The sequence below is a fragment of the Heteronotia binoei genome, chromosome 2 (genome assembly GCF_032191835.1).
Source record: "Heteronotia binoei isolate CCM8104 ecotype False Entrance Well chromosome 2, APGP_CSIRO_Hbin_v1, whole genome shotgun sequence".
Taxonomy (NCBI): domain Eukaryota; kingdom Metazoa; phylum Chordata; class Lepidosauria; order Squamata; family Gekkonidae; genus Heteronotia; species Heteronotia binoei.
The window spans coordinates 81,192,584-81,204,926 of record NC_083224.1 but is presented as its reverse complement, the minus strand read 5'-3'; positions in this window follow the sequence as shown (position 1 = coordinate 81,204,926).

Below are 12,343 nucleotides of genomic sequence, written 5' to 3'. Positions count from 1 at the left end.
GTTTTAAATATTTCCTTGGATACACACAGCTAATATTTAATCTTTAGTGAAGATCCTTGAGCTGTGGCAGTTTTTCTGAATCAGCACAGCCAACCATATCTCCAATAGCCAATCAGAAGTGCTGCTGGGCAAAAGTCTCACCTGGTCTCTCCTACTTTCTAAAAACATGAGGCGGGTGTCAGGAAAGGTCTCAGTGGGCAGCAAACCTCTGACATAGAGAAATTCCATTGGCACGGCAAAAATTATGACTTTGTAAATTCACCACCACCACCCCTCCTCCCAAGATAGATGAGGTCTGGAAATGTTTCAGGGGCATATGATATTGACAGCAGCTAAAGGTCAGCAAAAGATAGAAGGGAGGGGATGAATATTAGCCTGCATAAGCCCTGAAAAATTACAGACTGTACAAGGGGGATATTGTAGGGGTACAGCTGAGAATTTCCAAATTGTTCACCTCACCTCCAGCAATTCCTCACAGACTATCCTCCACATTGCACACTCAGCTTTTCAAGCTGTCCAGGCAAGCAGCCTTATGAAGTTTCCTACAAAGAGGAATATGATAATTGTTTTCCACAATTTTAAAACACCTTAGAACAAAGAGCAGAATCTATCACTCCATACAGATAACAGCTGTGTAACTCTATAGTAATGGTGGGGGGGAGTCTTGTAGGCACTTGGAGACAATTGAATTTTTGCATGAGCTTTTCACAAGCAACTGTAGGCTGGTGTAAAGAAGAATCAGACAGGTTTCAGAAACATGGAAGTGTCCTCCTCTAGCTATGTGTGACAGATACATATTTTAAAAATACATTACTTTTGCCGGCAAACCAGTGCTTCAATGTTCTCACAGTAGCTCCATGGGAGTAGCTGCAAGCAGCATGGCTGAACTGAAGTATTCTCATCCAGCGGCTCTTTTGGAAATCACCAATATCATTACTGGTGCTGAGTAAGACAGTCTTCTATTGCTCATGCCGGATGCATTTTTGGGATTATTTTAAATTTTAAAACACTTTGATAGATAGTAACCACCAATTCATTTGTGTTGATGAGCAGTCATGTAACTCTTTAAAACAAAAATGAAAAAAGTAAAGTTATCCACTCAGTCTCATGCGAATGTCCTGCTGTTTCAAGACCCTTTTTGTTTGTTAACCTACTTTCCATAGAAGAATGTGCAGTCATTCCCACCCCCTCCAGTAGCTAGGGATGCATCAAGTGATTGTGACTTATGTCTGACTATACTGTCTCTTATTTCCATTCTTTAAAAATACTCCTGATATCAAATTCTTTTTTTAATTCTACTGCTTGATAAAGAGAAGTCTGTTCCCATTACACTCCTCTCTTTTGTCAGCCTTCAAATACTTAAGAAACCTTATCCAAGGTGGAGAGCAAATCCTTCCTCTGGTCTTGATTGTGTCAGGTTACCCAGAGGTAGAAACTTACTGGTCACTAGATAAGAACCTACAATGGCTACTCACCTGGCACCATTCACCTCAAAAGAGCCTGACCCTGAGTTCACATATACATGCCACGTGGCAATTGTAATGCTTTCTGCAGTATTAAAAATAAACAAGGGTAAAGATAAGCAGCCAGTAAGGACAGACTTATCACACAGAATATACAGTAGAAACTGTTCTCTGTGTAGCTCAGAATTACACCGCTCAAAGTGGCACTTGGATGGGGAAAAGTGAAGTGAATACACACAGAGAAGGAGTAATGCACACATAACACTGATTGACTGTGTACTAACTGGATTGGTATTTGCAACATTTCCAGTAGTACTTAGCAGTTGTATTGACACTTTCAGTATTCAAAGCTTATTCAAAGCTCTTAACATACAAAGTCACATAATCACTATATACAGTTTTAATTAGAAATTCTGTCTTAATTTTCATTGTGTGTGTGTTTACATTTGGTTTTCTCTTGTATGGAAACACCTAACAAAAGTATTTTTAGAATAATCCTTACAAGAGCTCTGTAAAGTCAGTCGCTGTTATTATCCCCATATTGCAGATAGGGCATTGAGGCTGAGACTGGCTTGCCTATGGCCCCCTAATAAATTGTGTGGCCGAGAAGTGATTTTAACCAGCAACCTCTTGATTACATCTTCTCTCACACACTGTGCTATACGAGCTTCCAGTAAAAGTTTCCACTGTCCACTAAACAGGGCAGTGCTTTTCTGCCAAAATGAGTAATAATGCAGTTGCATGTGATATCAAACCAATAGTCATTTTTTACAGTACAAATATCCAAGTGTTCAGCTTCAGATACTTCCTGTGAGGGACCAATATATAACAAACTGATTCTCAGCTATGATACCTATTCCTGAGTTTAGGGGGTGTAGTGTATGTGTTTGGCTGCCTGATAATATTATATTTATAAGGCTTATTCTCTGCACAGACTCGCACATTAAAGGGTTCTTCTTCCCTGAAGTTTGGCGGTGGAAAGTGCCATCGAATCACAGCTGATTTAAGGTGATCCAATAGGGTTTTCAAGGCAAGAGACATTTGGACATGGTTTGCCATTGCCTGCCTCCGCATCACAACCATGGTATTTTTTCGATATTTCCCATCAAAATACTAGCTTCCAAGATTGGGCAAACCTGGGCTATCCAGGTCAGAGTTCCTTGCAATTTACTGCAGCACAAACTTGCATGGTATTAGTTCATATGGCTTAGAGTTGCCTTTGTATCAGTTTACTCCAAGGCTTCCCCAGTCTTGTTGGGACTGTGGGAACTTTTGGAATGCTGAGAACAGGGAGTAGACACCACAACATAATGGCGACCAGTGGTGGGGAGGGAAACAATCCCAGAATGCCTGTCAGGAAAAGCTGTAAGATAAGGAATCACTTGCTGTGGATGAAGTAGTTTCAGAATGATCACTCCCTGAAGTCACAACTCCTGGGTTCTCCTAAAGCTCTTCCAAGCTCCACAAAGCCAGGACTAAGTTTTTACATTGAGGAAGAAGCAGCTGTGCACTTCCCTCCAAGAGGCAGCCACGATGGCACTCACAGGGGCTACACTGGAAATCACTGGGTTACTCCATCAATGGTTAATGAAGTAATAAAGGAGCTATCTGTACCTAGGAGTAATATTAATTTCTCTTTTCTTCTGTGCCATTAACAACTGCATGATATGGAGAAAACAATCAGTGCAGTTTTCCTCATCACTGCACTTTCAGTCTGTGGAAAACTATTTCAACTGAATTTCTGCCTGTTCTGCAGCTATTAAAGTCTCAGAAGCTCTGTCAAGAAACAGGCTGGCAACAATATGCTGGACCCCTATAGAAAACTTGCTTACACAAGGAACATTAACATGTGGAATTCACTGCCACAGGAGGTGGTGGCGGCCACAAGTATAGCCACCTTCAAGAAGGGTTTAGATAAATATATGGAGCACAGGTCCATCAGTGGCTATTAGCCACAGTGTATGTGTGTATATAAAATTTTTTGCCACTGTGTGACACAGAGTGTTGGACTTGATGGGCCGTTGGCCTGATCCAACATGGCTTCTCTTATGTTCTTAACATGATGCTGCTTTATATTGAGACAGACAAGTGAGCCATCAGGGTCAGTATTGTCCACCCTGACAGGCAGCAGCTCTCCACAGAGTCTCAGATGAAGGTCTTCACATCACTCAATAGGTGATATTTTAAACTAGAGATGCTTGGTCTTGAACCTGGAATCTTATGCAAACAAAGCAGATGTGGCCATTTCCTTAATTATCACAAAACAATAGATTATTGATGCAGTGGCCTGCTGACCAGTTGAGACTCACATGTGGGGAGAATTCAGCCATCGGTGATAAAGCAAAAATTCTTCAAAGGATCCATGGATGGCTATTATATTAGCATTATTAATAGGGGCATAGACTGCATCCTGATATCATGATAAACTGGTTTTAATTGTAACTTGTGCCATGAATTCTGATTAGTCTATCAGACGTGAGTGACCAATCCTCCTGTTTTGTTTCTTGCCTCCTCTCTGCCTCCAAATAAGTAGTACTTTTTCCTTATTCCTCTGGTTCTGTGGCTTGGTTGGCTGCAAAGGTGGCACTATTGAAATATGGTTTGTGCATTCAAATATCACACCAAACCACAAACTATGGTCAACAAGCCAGCTACAAACTCTTGCTGCCAATCATGGTTGGGTGCCAAAAATTAAATCCTGGTTTGTTGCATCATTTAATATTACCACTAACTGAGGTTTTATCAAACCACAGCTTATTGTGATGTCTGAATGTATTTATTTACTTTATTTACAGCCCATGTTTCTTGCTGATATGCAAGGGAATCACAAAGTGTAAGACAATGCAAGCAAATAGAATGAGTCATACCGAGACTGATGCATAAACAGATTACAAAGATTCTCACTTTTTTTTTTTTGCTTTTTAGGATGGGTGGTATTTCTTGTTCTGTTCAGATCTGGAACCCATGGCCAAAAAAACAGCTTTACCTTCTAGTTTCAGAGCAGCCTTCTAGTTTAGAGCAGGAAAGACCCATCAAGACCAAGGCAATCATATTTCTCTTAATGCATACCAAAGAACATTAAGTACTACCAGAGCTTTTGTTGAGCAGAAACACACAGGAACACAGTTCCAGCTGGTTTGGTACCAGGGTGTGTGGCCTAATATGCAAATGAGTTCCTACTGGGCTTCTTCTACAAGAAAAGGCCTAAGTACTACAATTCCCAGAAAAGAAAGGAGGTTGTTAGCTTGCATGCTGAAAAGCAACATCCACTTCCATGCGTCAGAAAAGCAGCCCCAATATGCCAGCCTCATAAACATATAGCTCCAAATTGCTTTGATGATGCTGGAGAGATCCTGACCCCTTGTTAAGATAAGCAACCTTATCCAATCTACCTTATAGCCTGATCTTAGGAAAGTTTGTTCATAAGCAAGGCCTGCTGGCTTCAATAGGACATATTAAGTGGAAAGTGGGGATAAAACCACAAATGCAGTTAATGCTACGCACTTGTGTATTATCAAAGATCAAGTGCTCTTAGCATATATCAAGAGAATTAGATAAATTGTGATAGTGCCTAAAATATATATTATGGTGGTATGAAGTGATGCCCAATCCATGGGAAATGTTTCCTGTGCAATGTTGCCAATAAGAGATATTGGAGCATGAGTGACACCAAAAATTCATAGAAGATGCTTCACTGCAACACATCATTTAGCTATATGTCAGGTCTATGTGTGACTACAAAGGGACAAATACTGAATACTGTAGCATACTTTAACAAAGGATATAAGAAAACAGCTGCTATAAAAGACCAAAGGGGCAGCGAGTGCACTATGGTGTTTCCAGTGATGAACAGCCACGTGCATCTGGGAAGCCCACAAACCAGCCATGAAGAGAATTGCCCTTCCCTGGGTCGTTTGTTCCCAGCATAAATATACAGCCCCTGAACACAGTTTTAATGCATTTTATGGCTAAGAGCCACTTATGGCAGCTATACTTTCCATAAACTTATCTGACCTTTAAGGAGGAAAGAACAACACTTAAGCTAGTTGCAATCTGCACATCTTGTGATGTGGCCAATGTCTACACAAGCTTGAGATAACAGATGCTAAAAAAACCTCAGAGAATGAATACTGCACTGTGGAGGGTTTACATGTTATATGTAAACATGTGTATTAGTATGTGAGTGCTCTTTAACAGGCAGTGTGGCTTAGACCCAGGGAGACCCAGGTTTAAATCACTACTCACTGTGAAACTTGTTGAGTGATCTTGAACTCATCACAACTTTCTCTCACATGGTGATTGTAAGGATAAAACAGAGGAAAGGAGGAGGAAGAGGAAGAAAAAGACTACTGCAGGTTTATACCCTGCCCTTCTCTCGGAATCAGAGACTCAGAGCGGCTTATAATCTCCTATATCTTCTCCCCACACAACAGACACCCTGTGAGGTGGGTGGGGCTGAGAGAACTCTCACAGCAGCTGCCCTTTCAAGGACAACTCCCGCAATAGCTATGGCTAACCCAAGGCCATTCCAGCAGCTGTAAGTGGAGGAGTGGAGAATCAAACCCAGTTCTCCCAGAAAAGAGTCCGCACACTTAACCACTACACCAAACTGGAACCATTGGAGAAAGGGTGGGCTAATGATGAAATAGGGATGGCTTAAGAAAAAGCTGCTTCAGAAGGAGGTGACTGAGAGAAGCAAAACGTGAAGAATTCTGAACGTCTGAATGTTATTTCTTTCCATTGATTTATACCCTGCCCCTCCCACAAATGGTTCATTATGCCTGAAGGGTTCAAAATTCATATGCTGTTGTACTCCCCCCAACCCCTCCCCCCACTAAGACAGCTTTGAGGATGTAATACACATTCATACATAATGCCCCTGAGAGAGATGTAAATGGGAGGAAGGATGACAAAATGGTTAAAAAACCAATTATTTTATTAGGGCCAGGGCTGACAACCAGTTCTGGGTAAACAGCTACTGCACAAATTGCATGGCTCACCCAGAACTGGCTGCTCACTTCTGTTCAGCAGCAGCCACCTCATGAAAACCAGTGTGGAGGAATGGTTAGAGTTACTGGTAAGGTAATTAACACCACATTGTTTCTGATTAGGAAAATCTGATTAGTTCAAATCTTCACTCTGCTGTGGCCACTCACTGGGTGACTTTTGGCCATTCAAACATTTTCAGCCTAACTCACATTATACAGTTGTTATGATAAAATGGAGAATAATGTTTTAGGCCCTCATTATAGAGAAAGATGGGGTATAAATGTAGTAAATAAATAATATAGTCAATGTTGTGGGAGTCAAAAAAAAGGTAGTGTCAGGTTGTTAAGAAGAGGAAGCAGGAAAAAGTGAAGAAATGGAAAAGAGGAAATGTTTCAAGGAAGGGATACAGGTGAAAGTGAAGCACCCCCTTAAGTTCTTGCAAGTTCTGCACCACGCAACTGGGCCCGATTCATCTGGCACCATGCAACTTGGACAGTTTTCCCACAAAGAGGCTGCATGAGGAGGAAGCTGAAGACATGAGGGCAGATAAAGGTAGGCTTACTGTTGGGTGGGAAGGAGAGAAGGAAGCAGGGACAAGGGAGACCTTATGGTGGCTTTCAGGAAAGGGAAAGAAGAAATAGTGTGTGGGGGAAATGAGATGCCTCTTGCAAATCATTGAGGGCCTCCCATTTATAAGATTCCTAGTTTTCTGTGTGGTTGCTTACTGGCACTAAGTTATACAATTATCTGGAAAATTTACTGATAAGCAACAAACTGGAGCTACTTCTAATTTTTCTTTTGAGGTAACCTCTAAGTTGGAACCAAAAACTGTTACATATGTAAGACTGTATTCAAGAGGAGCATTTAGCTTAAAAGCCCTGTGAAGTTGATTAGGCAAGATGAAGGCTTATCAGAGAACACTAGCAAACTTTAGCGGTTAGGCAGATATCTGAACCTTTGTTTCCTTCATCTAAATCTAACATTCTAAACCACTGAATTAAGGCCAGCTCATGCCAGGCTCCTTTAGTGGTCTAATGCTAACATTCAGGAATTCTGTACATTCTGTAAAATCATTTCAGTAAAACTTTTCCACATATCCATGAAACATAACTAAAAATATAACTGGCTGAAAAATCTAAAACTGTTAAAAGACAAGGATTAAAATTTCTCAATTTGTTCTTGTTCAGGAAGAGACCAAGGGGATTGGAACCAGGCCATACATTACCTTGGCTATGAACAGTAGCCAACATATCTGACAGCGATTTGAATCCTGGGAGGTATCTGAGGATTTTTCTTGTTAACAGTTCTGTTGGCCATGATGACCCAATGTCATTCAAATCAAGAACGACTTACAATTTGAGTATGCAATTACTCTCACTCTGTTCTGCTTTGTGGAAACTTCTCTGCCATTATTCCTTGGTATTAATGAAATTATCTTAAATTCCATGACTATCAGCTTGCTTTCCTATGACTGAAGACCAAACACTCTTATCTTGAAGCTATCTTAAGTGCATACACCAAAAAGTGGTTTGTTACTTCACCTGTGTACTCACAAGAAGCATAATGTGTTGCTGTTAAGTGAGGATGGATTTATTCATTTAAAATATTTTTATTCTAGTCTCCAGAATCTGCCCAAGGGAGCAAATGTGTTGCTTTGCACAGTGGTTTTCTGTTGTCACATTATGGTGAAGAACTATAGGCAACTTGTTATGTTGGAGTTTAAGCATAACTTCTCTCAGTTTGGCCGTTTCCCACACATTCTACACTAGGTTTTGCCTAAACCCCAAAAATATAATAAGAAAAAACCCCAATGTGAATTCAATACGCCAGTTTGGTGTAGTGGTTAAGTGTGCGGACTCTTATCTGAGAGAACCAGGTTTGATTCCCCACTCCTCCATTTGTACCTGCTGGAATGGCCTTGGGTCAGCCATAGCTCTAGCAGATGTTGTCCTTGAAAGGGCAGCTGCTGTGAGAGTCCTCTCAGCCCCACCCACCTCACAGGGTGTCTGTTGTAGGGGAGGAAGATAAAGGAGATTGTGAGCCGCTCTGAGGTTCAGAGTGGAGGGCAGAATATAAATCCAATGTTGTCGTCTTCTTCCATTCCAAAATAAGGATGGAGGTGATATGGAAGTCTTGTGAAAAACTGAAGGTCAGGAGGGAGACACTGTCACTGTCAAGACTGTCTTGGATAATTATACAGATCTTACTCAGAAATCAAACAAGCCTCATCATCCAAAAAATAATCATTAGATTTCATTTATTCTTGATACATTCTTTTGCACATTAAAATAAGACATGAGCACTCCTCAGTCACATGGCACTGCTAATGCTCTTCGCTTTGAAGGCTATACTCAGATGAGATACAAAGGAAAAATGGAGATACACAGCAGGAACCACTGTGGGGGGGAGGCAACAGAGCAACGTTTATGGTCAGAACAGCTAGGCATTCTCAAATGCCTTTGTTTTCCTGTCATGACAAAGATAGTTATCAACAAATATTCAGGTGGGTAGCCATGTTGGTCTGAAGCAGAAGAACAAAGGTGAGTCCAGTGGCACCTTTAAGATCAACAAAGTTTTATTCTGGATATACACTTTTGTGTGCATGCATACACCTTTACATCTGAAGAAATGCGTATGCACACAAAAGCTTATACCAGAATAAAATGTTGTTGATCTTAAAGTTAGCAATAAAGACAGTGTACAAGCAACTATGAAGAGAACTGCAGAGTAAGGGCTTAAGATTTGCCTAGGCACAGCTGGGCCTTTCCAAATAAATCACTCACAGAGGAAATGGAATCCCCCTTTCATAAGCATATATTTTCCTGTGCACTTACCCATCTAGTTTCTGATTTACATTTACCGGGCTCTGGTCTGGTAACTAGCCTGATTACTTTTATTTTCTAAATAGCACTTTTATCAAGAAAGTTGCTATAAGAATTCAGAATATTTCAGAGCTAAAAGTTCCTGAAGAGGGAATAGTGATATGGGGCTATACTTTATATGGGACAGAATTCCTTCAATACCCACACAAGGGGAAAACTGTGGCACATGAAGCTTCTCCTACCACTGTAGTGAGAAGGTACAGGTGAGAAGCTATAGACACAAATAAGGACCATTATCCCAGGGACCACACAAGGCAAGACAGCTCTGCTACCAAGAGGTACAGACACACCCACAACTCACTGTGGGGCAATGAAGAATATATTGGAAATTAGAGGTATATAAATAGCCCTTTCATATGGGACAAAAACCAAGTTAATTACAACCTACTAGGGATTATATCTGATGTGCTAAGCAACTTCAATAGTTTTAATTGGCACTTGTGTCACTCAAGTTCTGTAAACACCAGCTAATCTTCATATGGCCCTGTGAAGCAAGTAGGTGCTATCATTAAGTGAATGAGCAGTTCCTGCTCCAGTCTTATGAGAAACACTATGTACAGTGTAGCCATGAATAGTCTCTGATGCTCTCTGGACAACTGGTGCAAGATGAACACTGGCTTCCACTGTCCAAGAAATACTTTAAGACGTTTGGCCACTTACTTTTATTTACAACATTTTTAATTTGTCTTTCTCCAACCAGAGGCTCAAGGTGAATTGCATTATGTGTAAACTAGGAGGGTATCCTTGGATGCAGTTTATCTTTACCAAGCTAAAATGCGGGAGTGGTATAGAATTTCCCCTCTCAACAGAGGTTTAGGGCGTTTTCGCACTGACCTTCAAGTAGCGCGACCACCCTCTTCACACCGGAGGATCTGCCCGGATTTCGCACAAGAAGCGCCGGCGCACCCAAAAGAGCCGGCTGCTTCCGTCGCGAAACCCGCTCAAACGGAAACCGCCAAGAAGCAGGAAAACGTTTGAGCGGGTTTCGCGACGGAAGTAGCCGGCTCTTTTGGGTGCGCCGGCGCTTCTTGTGCGAAATCCAGGCAGATCCTCCGGTGTGAAGAGGGTGGTCGCGCCACTTGAAGGTCAGTGCGAAAACGCCCTTAGTGTATTTAGAGTCCTGATGAGACCACAGACTGCACACATTCAACCTGTGCTGCACCAGCTACACTGGTTGCCAGTTGCATACCACGTCGTTTCAAGATTTTGGTTATTGATTGTACATGAATTGCTATGAATATATTTTATTCTTTATTTGATTACTTGAGCAGTTTTCTTGCTTTCCTCCAGTTTGCACTGTGCATTCCTTGCTCAGACGATGTCCTCTACAAGGGCCAGGACATTTTCAGTCCTGGCCCCGACTGGTGGAATGCTCTGCCGGAAGACACCAGGGCCTTGCAGGAGCTGTTACAGTTCCACAAGGCCTGTAAGGCAGAGATATTCCACCAGGCTTTTGCCTAGGACAGCAACAGTTGCGGAGCTGGAACCTCTCTTCTCCACCCCCACCTCCCTTTAGGAGTTTCCCCTCGATGCAGTGTTTGAAAATCTTTAATGGCACTTTAATAAGATGCCATATGGTTGTATTTTGTTCTTAGATTAATTGGTTTTATTGCTTAAATATATGTATTTTTATCTATTGTTGTACATCACCCAGAACTCAGCACTGGCTGGGGTGGGGCGATTCATAAATCAAATTAATAATAGCAATAATAATAATATTTAGCAACTGCACTTTCCTCACCATTGCACAAAGGCAGGCGCCTCTGTTCATCTCTTTTTTTGAAAACCCAGTGAGAGTCGCCATAAGTTGGCTGTGACATGACAGCACTTTCCACCACCACATGGCCACTAATTTCTGCAAACAGCTCCAGGCCAAAGCAGTAGAAAAAAAATTCAAACAGAACTGGAAGAAATACTGAAGACCAACAAAACATTCAACTAATGTTTTGTTCAACTAAAGATCAATATTAAATGTTCTGTTGATGGTCACCTTTTTCCAGTCAGAGATTCCTGGATTTTTAACCGTTCCAAGGCAATACAGTTTTCCACAACACTGCAATTCTGTTGGGAGGGGGTGAATGTCTGCTTACCACGTACCAGTTAACAGAGCCTCTCTCATAGAAAGGGGTGGGGCAAATTTATACCCTTGGTCAAAAATGTCTGGCAAGAGTATCACCTGTCAACACAGGGCTAGGAGCTGTTTAAACAATACTTGGAAGGACAGCAAAAAAAAAAAAGGGGGGGGGGTAAAATTAACAAGAACACTTATAAAAGTGAGCACTAGATGGCAACACATGAAGCAGATTTATACTGACTCAGATCCTTGGTCCATCAAGGTCAGTGATTACTGAGACTGGCAGTGGTTCTCCAGGGTCTCAGGCAGAGGTCTTTCACATCATCTATTATTAGACTTTTTAACTGGAAATGGTAGGACTTGAACCCAGAAGGACCTTCTGCATGGCAAGCAGTGGCTCTACCAAGGCCTCAGATTCAGTAGGAGCTCACAGGAGCATAGCTCCTGAACCTTTTTGAGAGTTCCACCTCCTGCTGCTCACCTTGTCCATTGTATAGCAGGTGCAGCTGCATAACAATCCTGGATGAGCTCCACCACCTGTTTCACTACTGCTAATACAGTGTCTCTACAAGACAGATGGTTCCTACCTTTGCATTTGCTTCAACCATTGTAGAGGCAATTGGATGTCTTAGCATTAAAAGCCTGGACCATGCATACTGAGTGTCCATCTCTATGCCATGCAGTAAGGCACCTTGTCACAACACACTTCAAAAGCGAGGTTTTCACTCTAATGACAGTGGGTCAGTAGTGAATAATAGAGGATGAGCATTTTAAAACTAAAGGTGAGTCTTCTTCATATATACTTCAGAACATGCCAGGATAGAACCCTCCCCTCCCCTCTTCTTTTAAGCTAAGCTGGTATCCAATATTTTTGAGTAGGCACAATTTCCTTGTCATCCTGAATCAATGATTTGTGTAAATATATTCTTTAAACT